The following is an 8,221-nucleotide window of genomic DNA, read 5'->3' as shown; positions in this document are numbered from 1 at the left end:
TCCTCTCCTCTCCTCTCCTCTCCTCTCCTCTCCTCTCCTCTCCTCTCCTCTCCTCTCCTCTCCTCTCCTCTCCTCTCCTCTCCTCTCCTCTCCTCTCCTCTCCTCTCCTCTCCTCTCCTCTCCTCTCCTCTCCTCTCCTCTCCTCTCCTCTCCTCTCCTCTCCTCTCCTCTCCTCTCCTCTCCTCTCCTCTCCTCTCCTCTCCTCTCCTCTCCTCTCCTCTCCTCTCCTCTCCTCTCCTCTCCTCTCCTCTCCTCTCCTCTCCTCTCCTCTCCTCTCCTCTCCTCTCCTCTCCTCTCCTCTCCTCTCCTCTCCTCTCCTCTCCTCTCCTCTCCTCTCCTCTCCTCTCCTCTCCTCTCCTCTCCTCTCCTCTCCTCTCCTCTCCTCTCCTCTCCTCTCCTCTCCTCTCCTCTCCTCTCCTCTCCTCTCCTCTCCTCTCCTCTCCTCTCCTCTCCTCTCCTCTCCTCTCCTCTCCTCTCCTCTCCTCTCCTCTCCTCTCCTCTCCTCTCCTCTCCTCTCCTCTCCTCTCCTCTCCTCTCCTCTCCTCTCCTCTCCTCTCCTCTCCTCTCCTCTCCTCTCCTCTCCTCTCCTCTCCTCTCCTCTCCTCTCCTCTCCTCTCCTCTCCTCTCCTCTCCTCTCCTCTCCTCTCCTCTCCTCTCCTCTCCTCTCCTCTCCTCTCCTCTCCTCTCCTCTCCTCTCCTCTCCTCTCCTCTCCTCTCCTCTCCTCTCCTCTCCTCTCCTCTCCTCTCCTCTCCTCTCCTCTCCTCTCCTCTCCTCTCCTCTCCTCTCCTCTCCTCTCCTCTCCTCTCCTCTCCTCTCCTCTCCTCTCCTCTCCTCTCCTCTCCTCTCCTCTCCTCTCCTCTCCTCTCCTCTCCTCTCCTCTCCTCTCCTCTCCTCTCCTCTCCTCTCCTCTCCTCTCCTCTCCTCTCCTCTCCTCTCCTCTCCTCTCCTCTCCTCTCCTCTCCTCTCCTCTCCTCTCCTCTCCTCTCCTCTCCTCTCCTCTCCTCTCCTCTCCTCTCCTCTCCTCTCCTCTCCTCCTTTCCTTTTGGATGAAACAAGCCTTGTGACAGCATCTCTCATGTAAACACAGAAAGTAACTGAAAGTAAAACTGCAGGTTCACGAGTGCCACATGCATTTCTCTGCTCCATGGCAGCTGTGAGATAGAGGGAAGCAGGAGCCAGCTGAGAAAAGGTGATCAAACGGCTATTTATACAGCCCTTCCAAATATTTTAGACTCGTGACATACATGATGATGTATAACAAAAATATCTGCTTCAAAAGCTTCCAAATTAAATCCCACATCCTTATTTTAATTCAGGAGTTCAAGGGATTTAAGGAAGTATATACTTAAAGTAATTCTTATCACAGCAAGCGCGCCAAGCAGCCCTCGGGGACAGTGGGGTAGGTTTTGGGGACAGACCTACAACTGAGCACACAACCCTGAGGAAGAGGAGCCACAGAGGGGACACGGTCTGGACCAGCTGCAGGAATAACAGGAAGAGCATCCCCAGGGAGGCACGGCATCAGCAACTTCAAGGTGCTCCAGCCTGAGGCACCTGACTGCCGGCCCCTTCCCATGCCTCGGGGGTGGCAGTGTGTGGGGCCCCCCCAGGCACCACAGCGCTCGATTCCCCTCTCTGCCCTGCACCATTTCCCCGGCTTTGGTGGGAGAAGCCTGGGAATGGGTGGCAGAGCCTGCTCCTGCAATGCCCAAATGTCTGCCGGAACTGAGCCAAGCTTTACAGAGTAATTTAAACGCCTGCTAGCATGTTCCATAAAGCCTTGTGATTCATCGATAGCCACTCAGTTCAGCTCTACCCTTTCATCATCCCTGAATGTGGCATTTCCCTAAATCACATGGACATCTTCCTGCTGCTATTACACACCTACAGGTCCAGCTGTTCCCTCCCAGATACTTTCCATACACTGCCATCCTCCTTTAAAAGTGCCCGCTGCCTGCCTGACACATACTGCCTTTAGGTGAGACACATTTGTCACAGCAGGTTTGATCTCCGCAGTCTCCCCACACTCCCCTTTCCCGGAGGACAGGGCTTTCCACACTGTGGTTATCACCCCACGCAGCCACCCATGTCCCTGGTGGTGCATCCGTGGAAAGGTCTGGTGGCTCTCCATGGATGAAAGGCTGGTGGAAAACCTGGGCAGCCCAGCCAACCCTTTGCCTAAGGATGCAGGATCTAGGCACACACTCCCAGTGAGATGGAGTGTCTGGGGGAACCAGCTGCCCCACCAGAAGTGACCCACAGCCGGGTGGGTGGGTGTTTGCAGGCTGTGTGGGATCTGCCCATCCTGGAAGGTGGAGTGAGTTGCCCAGGAGCAGTGCAGCGCAGTGAGGATTTTTTGCTGGTTTTTCTAAGACTCAGTCTGGGAAGTTTGAGCTCACAGTGCCAAATGCTGCCCCAGCGTGTTTATTAATGCTGATTGTAAAACCTTGGCAAAAGCATTCACCATCAGGTCTGCAGAAATCCTGCCGGATCCACTGTCTTCCAACCAGATGGGCCTTATTAAGAGATGTCACACCACTAACAACATCTGACAGCTCTTTGACTCCCTTCCCTGCTCTGCTCTGCTCCACGTGCTCAGAGCAAGGCAGCAGCCTGAGCCAAGAGCCGAGGGGAGGCAGGAACCTGCTGTTCCCATGCCTGACCCAAGGGCGTGGAGCCGTAGCATGGGCTCCTGCACCCCAGATTTGCTCTGTGCTCCTCACCTGCCCTCCTTTTCCCACCTTCCTTTTCCTGCTGGAGGCACCCAGCTTCACCCAGGTGTGTGCAATGAACTGTCACCCACAGCATCAGTCACCTGAGGTTGCAGATGGTATGTTAGTATCTCTGTACAAAAGGGTTTTTCCATATATTTGGTTGAATGTGTGATGTTTCCACTATGCCATTTACTTGAGTTAAAATAACCACTGGGAGCACAGACATGGTCATCTACAGCACACTTTTCTAAATGTTTTAATAACACACTGTCACACCAACATTAGCAGAGACGGGCAGAGCACCTCCTGCACGGCTGTGTTGAAGCACTCCGCATGTCTTTGCTCTCTGCATTTACACTGCCAAGATGTAATTTTGGGGAGCAACATGGCTGAGACATGGATGGGAAGGTGCTACATAGTGCCCTGTGTTTCGAGTGTGTGGCCATTCCTGGTGCTCTCTGCTGACGGCACGCAGTGCCATGATGCCATCCCCTTCTGAGCCATTGCATTGTCACTGTGGTCATCATCTTCTGCAGGCTCAGGGTCACTCAAGAGGAAACAGAGCAGGGCTGATGTTTATCAGAGCACCCATGAGTGCTCTGACTTGGCCCTTCCTTTTGGAAGAAAAGGATCTGGGGGTTCTCACTGACAAGCAGCTGAACAGGAGCCAGCAGTGAGCCCGGGTGGCCAAGGAAGCCAACGGCATCCTGGCTTGCATTAGAAATAGTGTGACCAGCAGGAGCAGGGAGGTGACAGTCCCCCTGTGCTCTGCACTGGGCAGGCCACACCTGGAGTGTTGTGTCCAGTTTTGGGCACCTCAGCACGAGAGAGATCTTGAGGGGCTGGAGCGAGGGCAGAGGAGAGCAACGAGGCTGGGGAAGGGCTGGAGAATAAATCCTGTGAGGAGCCACTGACGGAGCTGGGAGTGTTCAGTGTGAGGAGGAGAAGGCTGAGGGGAGACCTCATCACTCTACAGCTCCCTGACAGGACATTGCAGAGAGGTTGGTGCTGGTCTCTTCCCACAGGGAATTAGTGACAGAACAAGAGGGAACGGCTTTAAACTGCAACAGGGGAGGTCTAGACATTAAGAAAAAATGTTTCCCAGAAAGAGTAGTCAGAGAGTGGAACAGGCTGCCCAGGGAGGGGGGGAGTCCCCACCCCTGCGTGTGTTTAAGGGTCATTTGGATGAGCTGTGGGGGGATGTGGGGTAGGGGAGAACTTTGTAGAGTTGGGCTGAGGGTTGGGTCTTTTCCAACCTGAATGATTCTGGGATTCTGTGTGATAGCATGGCTCTCCGTCACCCAGCTCCCTCCCACCTGGATTTCCCCAGCCCACACCGAGCTCCTGGGCTCAGAGGGAGCTGGTGGCTCACAGGCTCCGTGCTGCTGGCCGTTATCTTGGCATGGGGTCCTCCTCCAGGTGTGGGGAGAACACTGCTTCACCCAAACCCCTGACTCACTCGCACCATCTTTCCCCAACAGCAGGCTGGCTCCACACAGGAGCCAGGTTTGAGCAAGAGATGTGCAGCCTTTTGAGAGCTGCTGCTGGCACCGCTGTGCATATTCCCTCTGACTGCATCGCTGCAGCTCCTGCCTGCTGCCTGCCAGAGCTCCCCCATGTGATACGCCAGCCCCATAGATTCCAAAATCAGAAACATTTCACACTCCAGAATGTCACTCTGCCTAAAAATCCTGCTCTGGGGGAGAGCTGGGTACGTGGTCTCCAGGCGCAGGAGGCAGGGTTGGAGTCAGCTGGCAGCCAGCAGCAGAGATGCTGGTTTCCCGCCACCTCCAATGCTCAGCAAAGCCAGGCAAGAGGCTGGGAAAAGCCTGCTGGGGTTACACCAAGTTGTTTGGAAAAACACACAGTAATGAAAGCAGCCGAGCAGCCAAGGGGGTGGCTGGCCTGACCTGCTGCAGGCACAGCTCACTGGGCACAAGGGCCCCAGCATGACACCCTGGGGCACCCCTCATCACCATGACTGGTGGCTGGAAAGGAGCCAGTTTGGCCATACTGGCGTGTCCCAGCTCTGTGGCTGAGTCCTTCTCGGGGGACATCCCATTCCTGCCGCGTTTTCTAATTTCCAGCCTAATCAGCTGCTCTCCAGGCTCACCGCGACTTAATATAACGCTGGTGACCACCTGCGGGTGGGAGCAGCAGAGCTGGTCCTTCTCCCCAGGGCACCACCATAGAGCCGAACAAAAGCTGTAAAAAAAAAAAAAATCAGCCTGGAAATTTCTCAAGGGTTTGTTGGTTTTTTTTTTCTTTTTCCCTTTGAAATTTAACTGTCTTTCCACTGGTCACTGAGAAATAACTGGCAGGAGGGTGAAGGGTGAGTGAATGGCTTTCTGAGCAGCCCACTTGTTTCTGGAGGAAGAGCTGGGGCTGGGGGAGCTCAGGCTCATTTTAATTGTATCTTGACTGTGGTGCTCATTACTCAGGGCCCTAACAGGCTCTGTGGTTCCCATTTGTAATCACACATTTGGTAAAATAATCAAGTTCTAATTGCTAGGGATTCTTTCTCCCCTATGTAACAGAGCCCAGGCAGAGGAAGTGGCACTAAACTGAGTTAGCAGCAAACCTCAGAGTTGCCTTGGGTCAGCATTTCAAGAGAAAATTAACCAGTTAAAGCAAAAAGAGAGCTGATAAAAATCCCCCAAATCTGCCCAGATGATGAAAATACACTTTTAATCTCTCCTTTGCTTGTTGCACTGAGAAAAGCATCCTCTTCCCTTTGGGTGGCCCCAAAATAAGGCTGGCCCCGTGTGTCTCTGCCCAGACTCCAGGGAGCAGTGGGGGCTGTCCATCAGTGCCCAGTCTGGAGGTTGACGGCTCTGCAGAGCAACCATCTCCTTGGGAACGGGCAGGGAGGGGATTTCACCCCCCAAAGTTGCCAGGACCTGCACTTTCTGCCCACGGCTTTGCCGGGTGTTTTGCCTGCTGATCCCCACAGGCATTGGGGCCCTGCCAGGGGGAACCAGTGGCAAAAGATAAACTACTGAGCATCAGAAGAAGGAATTGTAAGTGACTCGGGTTTAAGAAGGACAATTTTTGCCAGGAAAGAAGTGATGGCTTTTTTGGACAAGGCTAGAAAAGAGGGCTGCAGCTCTAATCAATCCAGCTTTCAGTGCATCGCTTGCATTAATCTGGAGAGAGAGGCTTGGCCAGCCCCAGCCTCGAGGCGCAGGGCTTGGCAGGAGCCCTTTGCTGAAGAGGTGCAGGCAGCCGCGGCTGTGGGGTCTCTGGCCTATGGTAGGTCATCTCCAGTCCGCGGCAGGGAGCCATCAGCATAGAAGGGACAGTACTGGTAAACTGATGGGGACCAGGGAGATGTTATGAATCCCCAGGGGGAGAGATTATGAAACAGGGCAGTGTCGCCCTGTTGGCACATTTTGCTTCCCACTTCCCCAGACCCAGGTTTTTCACCTCCAGCGTGTGCAGAGGCAGTGCACAGAGGCTGTGCAGCTGCTGCTGGCATCCCTGGGTCGTGGTTGCTGATGTCCCAGCAAAGGGACCCTCCTTCTCCCGTGGGTGCAAAGCACGGTGGGCTTCATGATCAGGGCTTTCAGGGCTGGAGATCTGTGTTTAAGGCACCGCCAGTAGGTAGCTCTCATCTGCCCCAATCCCAACCCCAGTGTCTTTCCCATTAATGGAATCAATCCTGTGGGTGAATCTGCTGCCCGCAGCCCTTCAAGAAAGGTAGGAATGTGCTGGGGCACAGCATGCAGATCTGCAAGAGAGAGACATCATCACCAGGGCTTGTGCTTAATCATAATAATTTTGTCTTTCTACATTTTTAATTTACTAATTAATCCCTGGAAGGAATACTTACTTGGATGCAGGAAAGAATGAAACTCACTCATCTGGGTGTGTTGGGAGTGTTTCACCAGTAGCCTGGCAGAGCAAACCCAGCGCAGAGTAGGGGAGTAGCACATCCCGTCAGCTTCTTGTGGTCGAGCTGGGCTCCCTGTCTGAAAAAAATATTCATGCATCAGTCATGCAGGGCCACTTCCAACCCCTGGCCAAAGATGCGGGAGCTCCCAGACATCTGGAGAGCCCTGGGAGGCTGCTGCCAGGCAGAGAACAATGCTGGATGTAATAGCACATCCTGAGTGTATCACTCCTGCAAGGGCTGGGGTCAGCCCTGAGCTGAGCAGGGTTTCATCTGGTGCAAGGCTTCTTTCTGGGAAAAGGACTCTGTGTTGCCAGCTGAGCCTTTGCAGGAGGTATTTCAGCAGCTCTGGTTGGGTCTCTGACTGACCAGGAGCTGATGTGCCCTGGTACCCTGGGCGAAGGCAATAGCACATGTCCAGCCAGGAGCTTCCCTGTTCTCCTCCTGCTCCTCTCACCCATGGAGAGACATCCCAGGGATGGAGGACAAGTGATCCAGAGCCATTGGGTGGGATGAGAACAGGGCAGGGACACTCATCTCAGGGAAGAGGAGAGGCCACTCACTTTGGCTGTGTGTTGACACGGGTTACAACTCCTGAGGGGGACGGTCAGTGTGGATGAGAGTGGGGGAGCTCAGGGCCCTCTTTCCACTGCTCTGCAAGGTGAGACTCCTCTGTGCTTTGCCGCAGCCTGTCACCAGGGGCCAGTGGGAGTTCTGAAGGGATGCTTCTCTTGCCCAGGCACAGATGACATGAGTGCCACCACATCTCCTAAAACTGGCATGACTCTGGGGACTCCATCATCCTCAACATCCCAGCCAGGAGCCCCAACCCATCTCTCTGGGGTCCCTGTCAGGAAGGAGGAAGAGAAAGTGGGGCTGGGACTGGTGAGATCCTAGGCGTAGAGCAGGAATGTCATATGGGACTGGCACACAGAGTGCAGTTATAGCTGTGTATTCTGCTCCTCTCTGCCTGTTTCTCTCGAGAAACTTTAGTCTCAGCTGTCAGTCACCTTCTCCTGCTTTTTTTGAAGTTGGAGAACTACGTACATAGATGGCATCTCTAATTAATATAAATATAGCGAAACATAAATAATAGACATGCCTGAAATAGTGTCACCCCCGAGCAGGCAGGCGTACGCGTCATGGAAAGAAAATAAAAATGCTTTTTATCTGTTTTGGCATTTTTTTTTGTTTGTTTGTTTTCAGTGGTTTGTTCCGTTCCTTAGGAAAGAGCAACCTTTGCCATGGGTGAAACCACTCAAAATCAGGACACCCCCGAGGTGCAGGGGGGTAAAAAGCCCCAGGGAAGAGAGCAGGGCAGGGATGGGGACAGGGACGAGGATGGGGACGGGGAGTGGCGGGACTGCGGGGCACGGTGCAGGGACAGTGGGAGATGGGGAGAGTCCTGCCGCTATGGAGGGGTGGGAATTCCTACTCCATGAGTTTTCTGATGGAAAGGCGGCTGCCGGTCCTCCCCACAGGTCGGCTGCTCCCACCGCGCTTGCCGGCGCTGCCCCGGGATGGTCTTAAGGGAGGGAGGGGATGCGGGTGCAAAGCCCCTGGGCTCTTGCCTCCTATTCCTCATGCTCTGCCCAGCAACTGTCTCTTATACAC

This window comes from Athene cunicularia (genome assembly GCF_003259725.1).
Source record: "Athene cunicularia isolate RWA chromosome 9 unlocalized genomic scaffold, athCun1 chr9_part2, whole genome shotgun sequence".
Classification (NCBI taxonomy): Eukaryota; Metazoa; Chordata; class Aves; order Strigiformes; family Strigidae; genus Athene; species Athene cunicularia.
The sequence above is the reverse complement of the archived record's forward strand: the minus strand, read 5'-3'. Positions refer to the sequence as shown.